The sequence below is a fragment of the Ambystoma mexicanum genome, chromosome 7q, assembly GCF_040938575.1.
Source record: "Ambystoma mexicanum isolate Mex_15411 chromosome 7q, UKY_AmexF1_1, whole genome shotgun sequence".
Classification (NCBI taxonomy): domain Eukaryota; kingdom Metazoa; phylum Chordata; class Amphibia; order Caudata; family Ambystomatidae; genus Ambystoma; species Ambystoma mexicanum.
Genome location: NC_090941.1, coordinates 883981558 through 884004158, shown reverse-complemented (window position 1 = coordinate 884004158; position 22601 = coordinate 883981558). Strand labels below are relative to the sequence as shown.

The following is a 22601-nucleotide window of genomic DNA, read 5'->3' as shown; positions in this document are numbered from 1 at the left end:
CCTCTAAGAATTTCAGCGCCCAAGTGCCTTAGGGTTAGGTGCGCTTAAAAAAATCCAAAATTAATTAATAAAATAAATAAATAAATGGGATATACCAAAACAGCAAGTGCTCCAGCAGTGGAGAATGTGTGCCTAAGCAGTGGATGCAAAGCCCTCCATGCCCCTCCCCCCACACAAATTCTGATTTAGAGCACTAGTTATGTCTAAACAATTCACTGTCACAAAGGTGTCATACTTTATTGAGATTTGGGAGAGTGCATTAACCTAAAGGAAGGTCAAACTTTGAATTGAAAACATTGGGCCAAAGAGCAGAGCAGCGAGAGAGGTAATGGGAGGTTTACAGTGGCCACAAATAGTGTTATACAGCTGCCATTAAGTTCCAGGTTATAGAACGTGCACCTGGGCCTGGAATCGTGGTCAGACATTTGCTGAGGGCCTGGGGGAGACCCAAGGAAGGAACAGGAATGCTTGATTCTCCTCGACAGATTTAGTTCCCTCATTTGTACTACCACAGCAGGCTGTATGCCAGCACAGGTGCACAGAAGAACTGCCCGGCTTGCTAGTGATGCCAACATATTATAGCCACTTGTTAGGTTTATGAGGAAACAAACATTTCAGAGGATGACCTGAAGTAAAACAGAGAAGCGAGAAATAGTGGACAGCGGGGAGTTTGGAAAGGATGGGAATGCAGAGAGAGGGGAGATAAGGAAAGGCAGGGATAAGGGAACTGCTGATTATGAATGTATAATGCAAGCTCTAGTAATGATAGGGGTGTGCATGCAAAAGGGGAAATGTAAGCCCTGAGTGCACGGCCCAGGCAAGGAAGGCGTAGATCTGATAAACACTCAGGGAAATGGGGTCCAGTGTAAATAAGGAGAGGAAATACAGGGGGAAAGAGGGCACATCAGGAAGTAGTGGACATAGAGCAGGTACCACGTGCTCATATTATGTACAGTTTTTCTACAGGTTCTATGTGGAAATCCTGAAAGAAAAAGGATAGAAATGTAAATCTTAAATGGAAAAAGTCAAAGTTTGAATGATATTCTTGCTCTCTATTGCATTTCTAATTACAATTAATTTGAAAATGCAAGATTGAATGGTTTTAAACATCTAAAATAAACTATCATGTTTCATTTTAAAATACATAATGGTCACCTAACCCTTAACCTGCTTACTTCGACCCTCTCAGAACACTTTTAAGCTCACCTCTTAAAGGGCTGAGAAAACTGAGGGGAGATAACCACTATGCTGTTTTGACTCCGTCTTAAATGCTACCTGGTAACAGTAATGTTTAGACTCATGTCACATGGCCTTCATGCTGGGAGTAATCTGTGTAGTGGACATGTGTGGCACATGTTTGTGTGACAGTACACATCACTGCTGGCCTACACAGCAGTGACAGTACATGCATGCAGGGTATCAATGTCAAGAACATGTGCAAATTGCCAGACCACGTGATGTGAAGTAGCAGTTTGCATCGTATGAGATGACAATGGCTGTTGCTTGACAGTGTCATCCAAAATGACAGCCATTGACTGTTGGTCATTCACGCATGACCACTCATCTACTGATGCTTCATATTACATTGTCATGTGAATGGCACTATCATCACACATAATGTCAATTTCCAATGCATTTTCCTGACTTCTGCTAGCCACACAGCAAGGGACTCACACCGACGTGGAGTCACACACAGGGTGCTAGTAGATCTAGTGTTGACATTGATGTGGCACAGCACACTGTAACAGTCATATGTTTGGTCACTTTGCTGCTGAACTTAGGGAGCCCTACACTGAGAGGTTTGTGATTTTGACAGCACACACATCTTTGCTGCACGCATATCACGTTGTTGATTGTACATGGATTGCGCTCCGCACAATGATGCAATGGACCATGCTGTCCTGGTAAGGGTTCATGATTGCATGAAGGTGACATGTGGCAGTGGTTGTGATGTTCGGTGGATGGTAATGTAGAGGGAATGCGTGTATGTCGTGTCCCAATGCAGCCACAGGAGCACTTTTCAGAGGATTCGACAGTTTACAATCTCCGGCATGCGACATATGTATTGATGGTGCAAAATGATTGAACATTATACATGTGTGTATTGACTGGAGATGGTTGTCCACTTCTCAGTTGACATCTTGTTTTGTATGACATGTTTTGATGGCGGTACTATCAGTGGACTTGGATGTCTGATATATGCCATGTGATGGCCTTCACCATTGCACTAACCCATGTGCAGTACTTGTCCCTGGGTTGCTTGCTGACATGACAGTTGCATGGACCATCAGTGAATGTGTATGGCACTTTTGTATGCCAATATGTTCACTGACGGCATGCACAGGACCCGAGGGGCCCCGTATCAGAAAATGCCATACATCCATGGCTTACAGCTTCTCGTGTGGGACGTCACAATATCAGATGCTTGTGTGTCCTGCTATTTGTGTCTGTCTTGCGTTTTGATGCACATGTGCATTTTTGTCTGGAGGTACATGACTCCTCATTATGACCTTGCCGGTCCAGAAACAAGGGTGCCGGTAAGATAACCGGCATCCTTGTTTCCGGACTGGCAAATTACAAGGTTGCCTGCCGGGGCCGCTGCGCCAGACAGGTCTGACCCTGCCGGGTGCAGTGGTCACGGTAGGCAGACTGATCACGGAAGCACCCGCACCATTAAAAACGGTGCTGGTGCTTCCGTGAAATCATTCCCGTCATGTCCTATGGGACTCCACAGGAATGGGGAACAACATTTAAAGCTTGCCGGTCCGACGACACATGTAATGTCCCAGAGGCACCGGCAAGCTAGGTGCCGGTAAAATGTCACAAGTCTGGCGGCAACCCACCGGAAGCACTGGCAGGGTTACCGCCGTACTCGTAATGAGGCCCACTATGTCATTCTCTGCCTATGTTCAGGTGAAGATGCACCAGATGCAGAGGAGGATGAAGAACTGTTGTGTGCGGCCATCCGACATGGCAATGTGTTGGACAGAATTGCAGAGGGCATGGATCAAATGGCCAAAAATGTGACCCGACCCGTGGCCCGGAAGCACAATAGCTGCATGTTATGTGGTTCTCAAGCCGCTTTCACAGACTTGGCGTAGAGGCCAATAACAAGGGCAGATAGACTGATCTGAGGTGTCAGCAGGGGTCCCTGCATGCAGATGCTCGGGCACATAGAGAGCCCTTGAGGCATGAGATGGAGGCATCTCATAATTCACATTGCCAGAAGATGGAGAGGATGAGGACTGCACTGCATGATGAACTCTCAGCCACAAGTACACTGCTCCACAAGGAGATGGATGCCTTGAGGCAGACACTTTCCCAGCAACTAGATGTGTCAAGAGTGAGTGCACATACAGACTTTGTGGCCATTCATGATAAAGCGCATGTAGACCTCACCGCCATTGGTGTGCTGGTGAATGTATCAGTGTCGTGGCTGGCCCTGGCCAATGAAGACCAGGCCTTGGCACGGCCTAGATTGGATTCACCTTCACGACCACAACCACCTGCAGATCATTTTCATAAATGTCTTTATTTCCTCAAGAGATGTGCTGTCTCTCTCTCAAAGGAATGATAAGTGCAGTAGTGACATGCAGTCATACACAGTGGTGTCAACTGCCATGGTTGGCTTGAGGACAACAGGATTGCATGTGCAGCTAACAATGCGTTGATGCAACATTGACATATATGTGCTGTATGCATGATTAGCGACTATGGCTGGTGAAATAAAATGTCCCATGTTGTTGCAGTGATACTGATTTATCCGGTGACTGCACTTCATGGAGGTCCACCCTCACCCTTTCACGTCCTTACTCCCCATGCCCTCGCCACTATTGCACATGTAACTCACACGTCCATTGTCAGGCCTACACATCCTCAGCTGCTCTGCTTCATGGTGTTGCCTCTGGTGACACAGTTGTGTGCATGTACGGTACACCAGCAGATATTTTGCTGCCTGTTGACAGCTGCTGAGTGCATCTCAATGCTCCCTTCAGTTCCAAGCACATTGGTCCCGGTTCAATCCAGTCCCAGTGAAGTCTGCCTTTGTTTCCTCTTGCCTGTTGCCTGCTCCCTTATGTGAGGCATTTTGCTGGGGGAAGATGGTTGCTGCAATTGAAGGGGACATTGCTGTTGTATGCGTGTACAGGGCACATCATCAGATTTGGGTGGTTTGCACGCCTACAGAGGGGGGCATTGGTGCATTCCAGGATGCAGCTTGTGCAGGCTCACAAGGTAAAAGGTGTGAGGTGAGATGTGCATCTTTATTGAAGTGCAGTTGCATTTCTCAAAGTCTGCATTACTATTTTGATGTGAATGTATATTGTGCGCATACTTGTCGTCAGGAAATAGGTTGGCCACTCGATCTGTTTATTGTTCTGGAACACGCATGGGGGTTCAGGGCACACCTCACATGTGTTAGTTGCTAATTTACATTTTGAACTGTGCCTTCCTACTTGTGTTCTCGTCTATGTAGTTTGGGGACTACGTGCAGAATAGTGGTGGTGTCCATGTGACGGTGGTCAGGAACTTTGTTGCTTGTGTTGTGTGCTTTTGGATGTAATACATGGACACTGTTGGTTCCAGTTGCTATGACTGTGTTGGTGATTTGTGCACAGCCCGACAGATCAGTGGTGTATCAGCCACTTCCACTCCATAGAAATTGGCACCTACTCGCGTCAAATAATTGAGAGTGGAAATACTCCCCAAAAAAAGTATATGCAAAAAGACATGTTAAATCTTGCATCCCTGCTTTCACCCTCACAACGACATGGATATGTTGGGCACAGTGGTGCACGTAGTACCACAGGTGTTTAATACTATTTAAACTGCCTGATTGGAAGAGGTAAACATGTATCTTCTGATGTGCATATATGACTAGGTGCTAAGGAATGTATATTTCCAAATAAATGCAGTTTTTCAGTTAAGACATATTTTTACTCGCTTCTGAATTACTCTCATTGGGAATTGTACTTACATCTGTACTCCCTATGAAAACATTTTACTACCTACTTTTAAAAATAGGGAGTACAATACTTCCACTTGCAAATCTTATCTGGAGCACTGTTTGCGCATGTTATTTTATGTCTAATGGACGCAAACATTTTGCCTCTCCCAGACACACATTCTTAGGGTGTTGTTGTGGGCATGGAGGATAGGCCCCAATTCATCATTAAATGGCATCTGGGATGTGTCCTCACTGTGTGTGCTCCAGAGGGGCAGGTTTTTAGGTAAAGTATGTTTGCACCAGCTGGGTGTGTGCAACCTCTCCATGTGCCCTTTGGCAAGCCAAGGGCAGGGGTTGTGCCTGTTGGTGAGGGTAGTGTCCCACCTGCATTTCCATGTGTACGCCACGCCATGTGGCGACATTGTGCTGTACACATGCTGCCACTATGATTTTACAGACTACTGGTGGGGCATATAGCAAAACCCCACCTGAGTGGACAAGGGAGCGGAAACGTGACTTTAGCACCCCAAATGTGTGCTCCACTATGGCCCTAATGGCTTCATGTGCTGAATTGTATCTGACCTCAGCTGGTGTGGCAGGATTCTGGTACAGCATCATGTATGGTGACAGCTGGTAGGCACAGTGCCCTGAAAATGTGTACGTGGTTGTTATTGCCATTTATTGTCATGGTCTGCTGTTCAGTGCGTCACATGCATGCATGTGTGTGTGTGACAGTTCATACTCACCGATGAGCCATGTGTTGCCATATTTTCCAGATGCCAGGGCCCGGTGGAGTGGTGACTGACAGTAGATGTAGCTATCATGCGGATGCCAAGGAAATTTACATACACTTCCATGATCAGTCCATTAGCATCACACACTACCTGCACATCAATGGAGTGCCAGTGCTTGCGATTGCTGTAGATGTGCTCCGTCAATCAGGGGGACCATAATGCTACATCTGTACAGTCAATTGCACCAAGTACATGTGGAAAGTGTGCTACTGAGTACAAATCCTGGCACACACTCTGCCTTTCCTCCAGTGTTTGGGGCACATATATGTGCCTGTGCACACACGCAGGTGCTGTTATGCATGACAATACCTGGTGGAGACAGCAGGATTGTGTGGCCTGCGGTATCCCACCAGCTATTGCTGTGGTTCGCTGAAAGGAACCAGTTGCAATGAAATGGAGTTCAGTCAGCACTTTCTCAAGGGGGTAAGGACATGAGAGCAGATGGTGGGTGATGCTAGGTCATGTTCCCACTCCCCTACAAGATCTAGGATTACATGGGGGTGTAACCGGTACCTAGCATATACCTGGTCATCAGGCATCCCAAAAAGCATGGTGCGTTGTGCAAAGGTTCAGGCCCTGGGCATCCTCGTCCTCCCGTGTCTGTGTAATATGGCTCCTGCTATTGCTGGGTTCATCGTAGCTGTGGATGTTGCTTTGGTGTGCTTAGCATGCTTCATACGCATTGGATCCTATGCGTGTTGAATTTTACACCTGCTATCATGTGGCGGATGGATCACAGGGTTTGGTCTGCCTTTTCCCGATGGGAGGTTGCGCACTGAAATCCATGAAATACGATGGTTTTGCGGTGGAATGGGTGTGCAATCGCTTAGCGTGGATCGTCCCTCAACATGCCCACATTTTCCTTTGTTCTTCCTCATTCTGCATATTCCCCCCTATTTGGCTCTTTGCGTAGACGCTCTGCGAGGAGTCTCTCGCAAGGTGCTCGACCGCTCGCAGAGACATGCCGAGCCTACGCGGAGTCCCCGCAAGGCCTGCAAAAGTCTATTAATTGACAAATAATTGCATAAATCAGGGCCATAATCTTTCAATGCATTTTTGCTACAGTGCGAAATTAGTCCTATTCTCTTTGACCTGGTACGAAAATGCAGTGAAAACATGTTTTGCACTCTGGTAATTTTTTCCCTGGTGCGTATTTGACTTGCCCTGGTGCAAATCTTTAATTATAGTGCTTTTGAGATGTTTCAGTTGTGAGAAACCAGAAGGTGTCTTACCCCCTGGTCCCTGGGGATCTGTCATCCAGGTGGCCAGGACCCGGCCATCGCTTTTGGATCCAGTTCCTAAGGGTGAATCAGTGTGGGAGGATCTCCTGGGTGAGGGGTTTTCTGGGAGTGGGAGTGAGACACCGGATGGTGAGACACAGTATCCCTCTCTTCCCTGTAACACCTTTGCCCCAACCTATCAGGTAGGATATGTGGGAACCTTAACCCCACCTTTTCCCTTCTCCAACACTTTCACATGGACAGCCCGCTCTGGGACAAAACAGACTCACACCAAAACAGTATACCTGACATGTCCCGCTACTATGGTCAGGTAAAGTCAGGCAATTACTGACAATCACTCACACATGACTCCCATTAAACTTCACCACACAGATAAAAGGCGGAGCACGAGAACACACTCTGAGCAAGGCAAGGCACACGAAAGAACAGCAGTTTTAAGTCGGCAGCTGAACGAGGGGAGAAAGACAGCAAACCCAGAATGGTTCGTAAGAAGGGAAATACACAGGGATGTCATTTGGGGGTCGCCAGGGGTCACAACTGTGACCCCTGGGGGCCACGTTGCAACCCCTGGGACTCCCTTGTGACCCCAAATAAAAATAAAATCTTTTATTGTTGTCAAAAAAACAGCTGCTCATGGTGTAGCGGTTGCTCCCTCGCTGTGGGGGGCCTGCCACACCACATCTGGTGGGTCACTGGCTGAGTTCTCACCCATCAGGGTGAAGGCTGGGCCGAGGAGGCACTCAGTAGGGATTGGCGATGACCGTAACATGTGGCACTTGTCACATGCCACATTCAGCTCCAACCCCTTCTCCCTCGGCTTCCTTGCAGCTCACATACAGGAACCAGGAAGCTCTTACAGCTTCCTGGTTCCTGTTTGTGAGTAGCACAGAGGAGCCGAGGGGGCCTGGAAGGACAGACCGTAGCTGCAAGAAAAAAGTAAGAAGGCTTTTTTTTTTGTAATATGATGTGTGTTATGCATGTCAGATGTATGTATGTGAATGGTGGGTGAATGAGAAGTGATGTGGTGTGTGTTTTTGAATGTTCTGGGTGGGTGGGTGAGTACCAATGTAGAGAATGCAATGAGTGGTTGTAAGAGAAGGTGTGAGTGAATGGTGGGTGAATGAGAAGTGATGTGATGTGTGTTTCTGAATGTTGTGGGTGGGTGTGTGCTGTGAAGAGAACGCAATGAGTGGATGTAAGAGACAATGTGAGTGACTGATGGGTGAATGATAAGTAATGTGGTGTGTGTTTTTGAATGTTCTGGGTGGGTGTGTGCCTGTGTAGAGAATGCAATGAGTGGATGTAAGGGAAGGTGTGAGTGACTGGTGGGTGAATGAGAAGTCATGTCATGTGTATTTTTGAATGTCCTGGGTGAGTGGATGTGTGCATGTGTAGCGAATGCAATGAGTGGATGTAAGAGAAAGTGTGAGTGACTGGTGGGTCAGTGAGAAGTGATTTTATGTGTGTTTTTGAATGTTCTGGGTGGGTGGGTGTCTGCCTGTGAGATAATGCAATCAGTGGATGTAGGAGAATGTGTGTGTGAGTGACTGGTGGGTGAATGAGTATGAATGTGATGGTGTGCTTTTGAATGTTCTGGGTGGGGGTGGGAGGTGGTTCCCATGTAGAACATGCAATGGGTGGAGATAAGAAAATGTGTACGATTGAGTGACTGGTGGCTGAATGAATATAAATGTGATGGCATGTTTGGAATGTTCTGGGAGGGTGGGTGTGTGCATGAGTAGAGAATGCAATGAGTGTATGTAAGAGAAAGTATGAGTGAGTGACTGGTGGGTGAATGAGCATACATGTGGTAGTGTGTGTTTGAATGTTCTTGGTGGGGTTTGGTGTGTGGTGAATCCATTGTGAGCCTGTGCTGTGGGAAATGTATGGGTGAGTGACCAGTGGGTGAAAGGGGATGCATGTGTGTGGAAGGCCCTGGGACACTGGGGATCACTGGAGCATTTTTGCCACATCCTTTATTGACTGGTATTTTTGGGCAAAGGCAAGTTCATGTGTGCCATTCCATGGCTAGATTGGCACTTTGGTGCCATCAGTCTAGCCATTGCTTACTAAGGCATGCCATTTATTACTCTGCACCTTTAAAAAAGCAAGCATGATAAGTAGTGTTACCTTGCTAGACTGATGTTTTGGCGTAGGGCCTGTATATTCTTCACTGCAGCATGACTTTTTATTAACTGAGCATCTATGATGAATCAAGCAAGATAAGTGTTCTTATTGGAACCGGGTTGGACACGTTTTCCTATTGCGACATGTCACCTTTAATGGCCAAACCAACAGGAGCATGTACTTACATAGGAGTACTGGCATTTATTGGCAGAGCCAGCTTTGTGCCCAGTGCCAGTAATGATACTATAGAAAAATGTCTTAAAGCGAACATAGCTACCACTGACAGTCATCATAGGACAAGGTACAGGGTAATATTGGATTGTGCTGTCATATTGGGCTGTTTTATGGCCTCATATGCCCTAATCAACTATAATTGGTTCAGTTGAGGCTTCACATGGCCATGTACTGCCAATATATATATATATATATGCTTGAAGCCTCAAGCCCAGTGTGGTGGGTCAGGAGAAGGACACAGAGTCTGATAGGCCATTTCACAATAAGGTTTATTAAAGAAAAGGAAAATGGCCTATCTTTCCCTGTGCTATAAGGCATACCTTCCTAACAAAACTAGCTACGGTACTTGTCCTTCATCAGTGAATGTCTTAATCCACGCTCTGTCAAAAATAAGGCTAGATGACCCTACCACTATAACAACTAAAGACAGGCAAATGACTCCCTTTTCCTGGGGTTTTTGCTCCTTGAAAGGTTATGTTTTAGTAACTGATTTTCAGATAGTATGATTGGTCCGATAATGACTCTCATTCACTCCTCTGGGTTTAACTATCACAGTCCCTTTACTTTGACTGGGACGAGTATGATTGGTCCCATAATGATTCTCTGTTCACCTCCTGGGTCTCCCGTTTTCCCTGTTGCCTTGTGCTCTTAGGGATAACGTCACTGGGGCTTCTACTTGCTCTGGGTTTGTTCTCTCCTTAGCCAGTGCAGCCTCTCCTGTTTCTGCAACATGTATTCTCTCGTGCATTCGTCTAGGATGGGCATACAGTATTTCTAATACTGAAAGGTTCTGTGCCTCCACTTCCCAACTGGTTTCAGCATTGTTTATTCGACTCCTGGTCCACCATGAGTCATTTGTGGTCATGGCACCAACTTCTTCATCTCTCTCTCTCTCTTAGGACTCCAGGACACTCTGTGTCCACCTTCACTTCTCTCGCTTTTCTCCAGGTAAGATGTTGCACGTCTAAATCTGCTTTGCATTCCTTTCTGGTCACAGGAAGCTGCACGTCCAGCTCTCTCTCACCATCAGCCAGTCTGTCTGTTTTGTAACTCGCTGGCTTTTCTCTTCGCCAGTCTCCTCCCTCTTCTTGAGTGATGTAGCATTGGGACTTCCATGGCATACATCTGGGTCTTCCTCTTTCTCTCTCGTATAGTTCCTCTCCTCCTCTGTATATCATCCTCCTCGTCCAAGTTGAGGGGGATTTTTCCTTTAAAGAAATATTCACAGTCTGTGGGTAACAATAGCACATATTGGTTTCTTCTTCATACATGTTCCCATAGAAGATGTTTGAAGAGGTATTATTGGGATGTTTTATAGGGAGTTCCTCACAGGAATCGGAGTCCTTGTCCCCAATGGGAGAGGCTCTACCGGTGAGCTCCCACTTACATCCAACCCTAGGGACGGTGTTTCAGAGCAGGCTCACCTCCCTAGCCTCACAGAATTGGCCTCCCCTTGGGGAGCAGGGACAAATTCCTGCGATTTGTCACGCCAGCTACAGCCATCAGAGGTATGGCCAAATATGGCTATTCACTGACCTTTTGACCTTCTGGTTCTGGTCCAGGTTTTTGTGTTGCACCCTGATGCTTTCTGGGAGTTGGTGTCCTGACAAAGGCAGACGAGAACTCAGGCCAGAAAACGAGGTGTGAGGCACTGTGGAAGGGAAAGCGGTACCAGCATACATATACAATACACACTTGAGGGCGCCAGAGACTAGGGCACCCCCAACTCCCTCATCACAAAACTGGGGTAGGGTTGGGTCTGGTACACCCCCTGGCATGCCCCCCCTCATGTCCGGGGAAGCCCTGTTACCCCCGGACTGTGTCATGACCCTGACCCTGTCACAATGTCCGTGAATCTCAACTTTTTAAGTATCTAAAATTGTAAATGTAGCCAGACATTCACATTCATAAATGTATCCGTTTTCCTAATTGGTAAAGTCCCTTTCGTGAACTGCAATGTTTCAGTGCTGTCTTTCAGACTGAACGAGAGTGCAAAAATGCAACATAGTGTACTTGTCTCATTGGATGAAGAGGTCACTGTAGAAGTGAATTTGGTTAGTCAGAAATTGCTAGGGTGAAGTTTCATTTGATATTATTTGTGTTTCCTTAAACCTCGCCTACTTCTGAGATACTCTGACTTAAGCACTGGGCGTTAAGTAGACGAAAGTGTGAAACGTCAATAAAATGACTACGCAGACCTTTAAGCGGTTTTGGACTCAGTGGCCCTTTCAGTGCTTGGGGATAAAGGCTGTCTGAGTGATATGATACAGTATAATGGATTGGACGAGGTGTTCTGCTTCACAGAAGGGATGCTGTGAAAGGCCGGCCTGGCTGTTTGATGTTTCTATTTGTGTATTTATATATTCATTTTACTCCAGCATTTTATGGGATGTGTATCCTTCAGCTAAACGATTCATTTGACTTCTTGCTGCGAACTGTTTGTGGCCTTGGAGATAATCACCTCTAAAGATGTGATTTTTCATCACCACAATCATTTAAAAAAATCAACTTGTTGGTTCCCAATACACAAGAGGCAATTAAACAACCCCTCGCATAGTCTTATGGTCTTTGGTGAAAATACACAATTATTTATTTTTTACAAAAGGAAATAATGAAAAATGCAATCACAGCACTAGCACAAATGTTACTGCATTTGGTTTCAGTAAATATTTGATACAGTGTAATAAAAAGTGTGCTAGGTGCATTGCACCAAATACTAAATGAGGCTTTAATTATAAACTTTGATCCAAAAAGCGAGATGCACATGCTTTTTTATACTACAGCATATGTACGGGCGTGTTACCACAAATTCATGCAAGGACTTGCACGTAGCTCACAAAAGGTGTTACCACTGATGATTAACCTAGGTTTTGGGGTACGTAATAAACAGAATTCGTATTTTGTATTTGTTTATTATTTGTATAGCGCACCTAACCCTGAGGTAACTGGGCGCTGGATAGCTTAACGTGTTTACAGGCATAAATTAGTTACATACACGAGCATACATATACAGGTACATCAATAAGTGGATCGACCAAGGTTAAAGATAGATCTGGGAGACAACATTTACAGAAAGGGCATATCGAATCGATCGGTGAAGGCAGTATACAGGTCCAGAGGAAGCCATAGGTCCACATATTGGACTTGTCAGTGAGCCAGGATTTTACTCTAGTTTTGAACACAATGAAGGAAGGTTCCATTCTAATGGAGGAGGGTAGGGCATTCCAAGATTTAGCAGCTTGGACAGGGAAGCTGGCTCCACCTGCCGTTTTTAGGTTGAATCTGGGAACTAGCAGGAGCTGTGTTTGGGAGGATCTGGTGGGTCGGGTTGGTTGGTATTTGGAGAAATTGTGTGATAAATATTTGAGGGCAGTGTTAGATAGACATTTGTGGGTAATTGCCAGCGCACAGAGTGAAATTCTATCGCACACTGGGAGCCAGTTAGATTGCTGCCTAAGATTGGATATGTGGCTGGATCTGAGAATGTTTAGTGCTGATCTTAAGGAGTTGTTCTGTAAGACTTGAACTCTATTGAGGTTCTGTGCAGAGGCGCCTAGGAATAGTGTGTTGCAATAGTCTATTTTGGAGAGCGCTAACGCTCCCGCTAGTGTCATGCAACTCGTGGGTGATAGGTAAGGTTTGCAAGCATTGATAAGCTTGTTGGTGTAGGCTGTAGAAGATGTGATAGAGCTCACATGTTTCTTTAGGGGCAGGGTAGAGTCGAGATAGACTCCTAGAGTTTTTATCTCATTTGCAGTTTTGATCTGGTTCCCATCGATATTGAAGGACATATACCGCTGGTCAAGCGTGTTCAGACGAGCCTGCGTGCCGACAATCAGAAGCTCATTTTTTTCATCATTAAGGCAGAGGCTGTGGTCAGCCAGCCATGCCTGAATTTCCAAGTAGATGTCATTGATTAGTTTAGAGTCTGCTTCATAGCAGCCAGATAGCGTGATGAGAACCTGGGTGTCATCAGCGTAATTCGTGTAGATGACACCCATGTTATCGTGGTGGTCCAACAGGAGCTTTGTGAAAATATTGTATAGCGCTTGCGAGACGCATGAGCCTTGGGGAACCACTGTTATGCTCATCCGGTCTCTGCGGAGGCATTGGGGCACGGTTGCAGCCCTCCCGGGGGTGAGGTTGCTCGGGTCCGACTTTGCCCTCTACGCTTATGTGGTGTCTGGTGGTAATAGGTGATGCTGCTCGGGACTGCTCTTGCGTGGAGAATAGGGGGCGTGAGTAGCTTGTGTGCCTGATCCCCTTCCAGACCCCTTCTATCAAACCGTGGTACCCGTGGGATGCGCTGTCCATGGAAAGCTCACCTGTTGATTAGTTTTGGCGAGCACTCTGTCGTGCTGCTTCTGGCAAGGGCGCTTGTGTGATCTGGACTGAGTTCCTTCGCTGGTCCCTTGCACGTGGTAGTCCATTCCAGTCCTGCTGTGACTAAGCCACTATACTTCAGGTAAGTGTTCCTGTTTGCCTTTGTCTTTCCTCGTCTGTTTTTGTTGTATTGTAAAGTTTGTTGTCTTGTATTGATGTCCGTTCCACTTTTGATGTTTGCTCTTTTGCTTTCTTCCCTTGCAGGTGATGTTGCCTGCCCGGCAGAAGCTGCAGAGCTCGAGGTGTCAGCCAGAGGGAATGAGGAACGAAGCTACAGCATTACAGTAGCTGGTAAATTGTTAACTAGGGGGCGCGCGGGGTTCAAATGCAGCGCAGCCATAGGGCAAAGGTTCTAACCTTGTATTTCTTCTTCTTCACAGGGTCCGAGTTCGTGGATGCGGATTGCGGTGCTGCGGCGTCGGGATCAAGATCCACTGGATGTCAGGAGATGAGTCTGCAGATGAAGCGATGAGGCACCGGTTTCCTGGAGGTAAGTATGTAGGAGAACGCCTGGTTTCAAAGGTAAGTAAACTGGTCCCAGCAGCGGTGAGCGTCACTTTGCATGCAAGTGCAAAGTAATGCGAAGCACCGGCATTAAGGATGGAGCAGCTTATATAGCTGAGCTTCTGAAACCACGCCCACCAGGTTCAGCCTGCCTGCCACACCCTGCCACGCCCAATGAGTCAGCACATGTAGACCAGGCCTAGGGAGCCACACCTGATGAGTCAGCACATGAGGATGTTCTCTGGAATAAAGGTTTTCAGCTCCTGGAAAGTTCCAGAACAAAAGTGCTTTCACTCATTTGACTTTGGGAGAGGTGGATGTGCAATGCGGGTTGAGCATGTGGAAAAGGTATACAACCACAAAAGCAGAACTCCATGTGTTGATTTAGGAACATCTATAAACACACTGAAGCTACATGTGAATTAATGATCAGTGTGTATGTGTTAGATATCAAGTGTGAAAGCCAATAGAAACATGCTTAGGTGTGTGGGATGTGTGCACTAAGAATACACAGGTGGTGGAAAAATATTGTGGAGTGAGAGTAAAAAAGAGTTTATGAAAGATTTTTGAAAATGTTCTTTTTTCTGTGTGCAATGGAGTCATTACATCAGGTCAGATTACCAATGTCTGGTGTTAGCAGCACATTTTTGTGAATCAGGAGTGACTTGCACACCTTTTGAAACAGTTGTAAGTTTACCTGAACTCTTTGAGAATATCCTTTTTTGGGAGTAAATTAGGCTCAGGTGAGGGAGTTGCTTAGGCTTGGCCTTACGACAAAATCAGCATCCTTTGTGAATCAGAGGCAATGTTCCTAACTTTTCAAGAATTTTGACATGCAGGCCCATGTAGCATTGCTCCGCAAAATGTACATGTATTTTTCTTATTATCTATTGATTTTGAGGGGATCTCTGCATTACCGAGCACCAAAGTCATCCTTTGAATATATGGTATGTCTTAGGCAAGATCTTCTGTATTCTTTGGATGTTAAAAGGCCCATTTAGTCTCCCAAAATTCATTTAAATAAGTCATTACCTTTCTATGCACATTTTGTTTAAACGATCATGCAAACAGAAACAGATCGTGCTTGACCTGTACCAACATACCCTGCTTACTAGTTACTTGTGAGAAACCGGACTACAGACAGAAACAGTGTTATATGAGCTCTTGAAGGAAGACTAATGAGCTGGGGTCGTTCCCATGTACAGCATGATTTGTTTTTCACTTGGCGAAAACTCCAAATCTAATCTTTATTCACAAACTAACCTACTGCTTACATAAGACCTGATATAGTGCAGGTCTAACCCCACTTTTCATATAGAAATCCTAAAGCAATATGTCATATAAAAACAAACTAAATAAAAGGGGCATACATAAACCTGCGCAGTTGCAAGTTTGCGTGGTACTAGCAATTGGGCAAGGCTTGTCCTATTTTTAAAAACACTGAGACATATTCGAAATCCTTTGCACTGTGACAAGTGCAGTATGGCATCTTATAAGCACCAGGGAAAAAATGGCCCTAGTGCCTAATTCCATTCCATATCACCACTAGGGCAAACTTTGCACTGGTGCAAGAATCTGTTGAAAATGTTTCTTTTTTGCACAAAGGCAATTTTTGCCCTTGTGCTTATACCATGCCAAACTTTTCTTGTCACGGTGCAAAGAGTTTCTAATATGTCCCAGTGTTTTAAAAAATAGGGCAATCTATGCCCTAGTCCTAATACCGTGCAAACGTGCACCACTGCAAAGTTTCTGTAATGTGACCCCAGATGTTAATGTGAACGCGTTTGTGCTTATGAAAGCATGCATTATTACCCTGCAGTGGTTACTGTTGGAATGGGTACTCAAAGGTCAAACGAACTCTCGGTATTTAGCGCAACCACACAAAATGCATTTCAGTAGAAGACATTGTATGGTGTCAGAAGCAGGGCGTGAACACAGTCCTGGCATTTGAATAGCAGATAACATTTTCATTAAACAGAAAATGAAAATCCTACCTTTCCGTAAATCTAAGATGGGTTTACCAGACTCAAACAAAACTAAGGAAACTTTGAGAATGCCCATCAAAACAAAAGTCTGCCTTCCTGTGTCCAAAACACCTATTTCTGACCCTTACACTTAAACTAATATACAAAGGGGAAACTCAGACTCCTTACTGCAGAGTAATGACTCCCTTCCTCTGAGTAATGTCCAGTGTTCGTACCACTGCTACAGATGCAGCAAAACAAGTCGCAGGGTTTCTGATTCAGCTTCTCAACCTCTGCAGTTCCTCATGTAGCACCCAGGTGCCCAAATTCCCTTCTATGGGCTCACCTGCTACTCGTGCCAGCATTCGGGTCTCTTGCGGTCTCCATTCGGCTTTACGACTTTGCTCTGTAATAAGGTACCGTTTCTCCCATTTCCCAGTTCGCTCCATCTGCATGAAGGCTCTGTCCTTCCTTTCTCCTTGACTGTCGAAGAGCAAAACTCTTTCAGAAGTGCTTGTTGTCGAAACACTGTCTCCCTGAGCCTTTCGGCTCTGCGGTTCTGCATGCAGCTCTCCGGTTCCTTGAAGAAGACTCCATTTTTCTCTATGCTGAATGGTTGTGAATGTCCCGGCACCAATAGGATTGATACAACAACTAGAGCGCAGAGTTTGGTTCCTCCAGTTATTCTTCATCACTCTGACCCTGCCAGTACTTTGAGGCAGAGTGAAAGGGGGGTATTTAGGAACTTTCCTATTTTCCAGGCAAGGATGGTCTTTTTCAACATGACAATAGGATATGGAGGATTGGGGAGTTGGGTCCTCGGTGTCAACCTCAGATGAGTAAGGTGGATACCATGTTCTGCTCTTTCACAGAGTTGGCAGCTAAACAAAGGGATTCCCTCCCACCATCACTGCTTAAAGAATCCAACCTATTGACTTACCGGAAAAAAAAATCTCAAGTCCTAATTATATAACCTTTCTTACACAGCTAGAAATGGTTTCAGACTAATTCTTGAGTCAATACTGTCTATAGCGCCATGATAGCTTTAGGTTGCCGCTGTGCTCAATAAAACCCACTAACATAATATAACATTAGGCATTTGACGAGTAGGGATCAAAGGCTAAATGTGGCTGAAAAACGGACTGGCCCACCCAAACACAAGGGGCCTCATTACGACCCGGGCGGTAAGTACCGGTCATTACCGGCATGGAGCAACTACCGTGTCCGTGCTGGCAATAGACCGCTAAAAGTGGCCTATTACGAGTATGAGGGCACAAGCTTTGCACCATCCCGGTAATGACCCCATCACCATGCCGTAAAAGGGTGAAAAATCTCCCTTTCCGGCATCGTTCGAAGTGCAAATAGCTCCACTGGCATCCAAGCCATTGGCATTAGCGGTCGCCTCTAATAGCGGTAACTGCTATTAGCAGTCACCGCTAATAAGCGGACCCTGAAGTAGCGTCATAGCACAGGAACGGGAAACAGCATGGCGGCCATCTTTAAAAACACAATCCATTGCCATCCACCACAACCAGGAGCCATCTGACCCCCAGAACTCTACCACACCTCCACCACTACCTGCTGCATCTCACCATGCTGAAAGCTATTAAAAAAGGCACAGATCGCCTGCGCAAGGAGCGCTTCTCCCGAGAGGAGTTGACCATGCTGGCGGAGACGCTGCAGGAACTTGCAGATGTTGTCTTCTCCTCCGACATGTCTCACCCTGCAGTGCAGCACAAGAAACAGATATGGGCGGAGGTTGCCCAGAAAGTAAGTGCCATTGGCACCACACCCCGTACTCCCAAAGATGTCCGTAAGCGCTGGGACGATCTGCGTTTACGCGTGCGGAGCATCCTCTCTGCCAACCGAAACCTGGGGATGGCGACAGGTGGAGGTTCGGACTCCCCCATCAAGTTGCAACCATGGAAGTAGATCTGCGCCAGCACCATAGGGACGGAGGCAATTGAGGGAGTGGGGGACATGGAGCGAGGAGCCCCGTCATCGGCCGATGCAGGTAGGTGTCACAAATGAAACAATGCTAATACTACCACGATGATGTCTACTTGAACTGACAGTGCAATGATGTAGAGCACGGTCCACCAGACACATATGTACAAGACTGCCTACAGGCAGTGCACAGCATCACCTTGGCCACATGCATAATGAACCCCATATTTGTTTCAACCCAGACGCTTCCATCGCTTTACCCACCCAAAAGCCAAGAAACCCGTATGTCACTCCCACAATGTTAATCAACTGCCATTCCACATGAATGCAGCCACCCCAATGCATGCCTGATGCCTGTAGACCCATCACTAACCCTCTCCCTCTATTGGTCCCCCACAGGCACGCATTCAGACAGCGGTGGCGAGGACACTAGGGAGGATGATGCCACACCACAAAAGAAGGGCAGGGGCGAGGAGGGAGAACACCGCCACTCGACTTCAAGGGGTAGAGGCCAACCTGCACCACTGCGGAAGGCCAAGAAAAGCCCAGAGCCCACAACACCAATGTGCACTATGGCCCCCACAACAGCACCCACACCAGCCACCAGCACCCAGGAGCCAGTGGCAGAAAGCACTGCATCGGCTGCCAGCAGCACAGTGGGTGAGACAGCTGCCACAGCAGCCGTGTCGGATGATGAGGCAGATGTCCAGCTGCATGGCGCAACTACTGCCACAGGCCCCCTGCATTCACCACAACTCTCCCCATGCAGCTTGCACAACTGCAGCATGCACGGGCTGTCTCCTTGTGATTCATGGCCCGCAAGTTCCAGCCCCACACCAACTGTGCATGAGGAACAAAGCATGTTGGAAACCCCTCACACATCCACCACAGTTCCAACCAGCCAAGAGGGGATCAGGGCTATTCAGAAGCACAAGGAGGAGCTGGCAGGGCTGCTCACACAGCATATATCGGAAGGTGGCCGGGCAAGGGATGACATTAGGGAATGTGCTGCATCCCTGAAAACAGCAATCAAGACCACCTCGAAGGACATTTACGCCGAATTGGCAGCAGTGCGACAGGTCCTGGTCGAAATGGTGGCAGCAATGCAGGCCATGCGACCCCCACAGTTGCCAGACCAACCTGGGACATCTTCCAATGCAAGCTCAACCAGGACCAGCCCCGTGCGTATGTCGGGCCAGAACCTGCGCAGATCGGACAGGGGTGCACCTGGTGCTGGAAGAGGGGGAGGGCTGTAGGTACAGCCAGGCATACTGGTGCCATGTGGACTAATGGTGCACGCTACTGCACACCATGTGTGGGGAAGTCAAGGGGGGAGGGGGAGAGGATGTGTGGGGGAGTTGAGGGGGGAGGGAGGTGAGGGTGTGTGGGGGAGTTGAGGGGGAAGGGGGGAGAGGGTGTGTGGGATAGTTGAGGGGGGAGGGGGAGAGGGTGCGTGGGGTGGAGGGCTTGTGCACTTTATTATATTTCTTTAATACACCTTTTGGGAAGTCATAATTCACATGTGCGGATATTGCTTATTGTGTACGTGTGCTTTATTGGTGAACAGTCTACAGTGTCCATGTCCCTGACACACCCAGTGCCCTGAGTGCCACCTCCATGTCACACTCCCCGTACATGTGTGCTAGAAACATTGGTTGATCAGAGTCTGACGCATGGCACGTCCCTCCTGTGCATCGCTGCCTCCGTGAAGTGCAGCCCCATCTCCCCCCTCCTCATCCTCATCGTCAGGTGGTTACAGTAGAGCATCAGGGGGCAGAGGCACATTCCGTCTGATGCACATATTGTGTAGCAAGACACATGCCATGATGATCCTAGCCACCTTCTCATGGCGGCACAGGAGTGCCCCACCAGACCTGCTGAGGCAACGAAACCGTGCCTTCAAGAGGCCAAATGTCTGCTCAATCACCACACGGGTACGTGTATGCGCACAATTGTAGTCCTCCTCGTGCCTGTTCTGTGGGTTCCGGACTGGGGTAAGGAGCCACCTCTTCAAGGGATACCCTTAAGCCATCCTGTTGTTTTTCCTGGACACTGCGTCTAGGACCCAAGGTGCCGCCTTCGGACGTCACCTCATACAACAGTGGTCTGAAATATGCTAATGTGAAAACTCAATTTAAGTAATATTAATCATGTGTATTTGATACTGTTGCATACCCTTGGTGCCGTCTTTCGACGACACCACACACAACGGGTTGCTGATGTTGATGGATGAGTTCAACATCAGCAACCATGAGATTGTACATAATTTCCAGCAACACCTATGTGATCTTTGTTCCTGGTGCCGCCAATTCGACGTCACCAGCGACAGTAGGAACATTTCATTCATACTATCATGGATTTTGGGCTTGGGTCCTTACTGCCCTTAATGTTACCCTTTGCATGACACTTTCTTCTTTCCTATTCATGATGTGGCTTACATTATCCACAACTGAGTATTTCTTCTGTTTCCATTCTTTTACTTTCTCTACTTTTCTCCTCTTTACACTCCATTATTTCCCATTTACATCTACTAGATCAGGTAAATGTCTGAATCCTCTCAGCATCAGCTTACTGGCTCCATAGCAGCCTTGCAATTGTGACCGCGCGCCCATCTGGGCGGCTTTGCGATCACGTGGTAATAAATGGAAGCGTTGCCTCGGCAACGCTTCGATGCGAAAGCCACAGTCGAACGCGAGACAGCAAGAGGAGAACTCCTGTCCCCCGCGCTGCACACGGTAAGCGCGGTTAACGTTGTAATTCTATTTTCAATCACAGACTTCACCGGCCCTCAAACTCGTATACTTTTTGGTTGCAGCCAATCTTCTGACGGCTGGATTTCTGCGCTGATTCACGTCAGGCAGCTTCTGATATTTACATGTTTTACATGCACTACGCCACGCTCCGTGTACTCAAGTTCACATACTCAGGTAAAATGCTTTCTGCATTCATTTTACTATTCTCCATGGATATCATGCAGAGCCTTATTGTTCTCTTTTCTTCTATTTTTCTACCCTATTCACTTACTTCTGCACCCTCTTCTGCGACTTCGACTGAATGGTATGTAATTGATATTATAACATGTGTTTTTTGCACTATTATGTGATGGTTTTTGTACCATGATGAAATTTTTTCTTTATTATTGTTAAATTTATGTACCCATATACATGACCTGTAGACCTGCCCTGATGAAGGAAATTGAATTCCAAAATGCATTGGCAATTTGTTGGTCTGATTGAAAAAGCGAATGTGGCGATTTCTTCCTCACTAAGAAAGCTTTAGTGATCTCTCATTTTTTTATGAGACTTATTTTTTTGATAGAATTCTTGTGGATAAAACCATCTTGAAAAACAATTGAATCTTAATATTGTTGTTATTTTTTTCTACCAAAAGATAATTTTTTGTTCACTTTGTAGTATATTTATTTTTTCAAAGAAGTTTTGGACTACTCGTACACCCGGATCGGGTCCTTTGGAGAGCTGCTGTGTGACCCTGTATTTCACTTGGTCTTCTGCCTCACATGTATTTTGAGTTTGGGTGTCTCCAAATTCGTCTCAGCCAGCTCCCTTCTGAATATTTAGACACAAATTATTGGAACAAACGTATTGCTTTGTTTAAGAATTTCAAATATTTGAAACACGTGGACGTATAATCAAGTGGTGCCTACTCATCTTCCTACCTGTGTCAATGACACCATAGCATGCATTTATTTCCTGATTGCAACCACATTTCCATGCATGAATGGAGACACACGATGTGACTGCTATGTGTGTATTCCTCTTATGGACAGGTGTGCGTGCCATCGTCTAGTGGGCGCAGGGGGATCCTGTTTCTTGTGAGTGCTCATGCACTGTGTTAGTCCACGCCGGTTGTTTCCATGATCTGGCTGATGTGCAGTCATTTGTATGCTTTCATCCTGTCACCGTTGATGTCAGCCTCATGATGATCTCACTATGCACAACAAATGGTGACACGCAGTTTTGTTGGACCTCTGTGTCAGTGTAGTGGTGTATTAATGTATTTGGCCCTCATGTGACTCCTTTGTACGCAGTAATACTTTTCTGTTGATGGTATTTGGTGCTGTGTATTGGCCATACTAATTGCTTGTAGCTGCATTGTGTTGCGGGGGATACTTCTGATTGAGTACAGTGCACATGTAGATGGGTATGGTATGGTTGTGACACTGCATCATTTACATGGTCGGGCTGCTTACATCTTGCATTATGTGGTCAGGTGTCAGGTCCGGTCTGGCCTACTTTGGGGTATGAGCCTGGTCCATTCTTTCAGGCACTCGCAGCCAGGTGAAGTATGCATCCCCCCCCCCCATCTCAGCCAGGTGAAGTATGCATCTCTGCCCCCCCATCTCAGCCAGGTGAAGTATGCATCTCTCCCCCCCATCTCAACCAGGTGAAGTATGCATCTCTCCCCCCCATCTCAGCCAGGTGAAGTATGCATCTCTCCCCCC

General features: G+C 46.7%; 1 protein-coding gene across 1 annotated transcript in view; it reads right to left on the bottom strand.

Moving 5' to 3' along the window:
* NOX4 (NADPH oxidase 4) overlaps positions 1 to 22601 on the bottom strand; it is a 1243038-nt gene that overhangs the window by 1153716 nt on the left and 66721 nt on the right. The window lies entirely within an intron of this gene.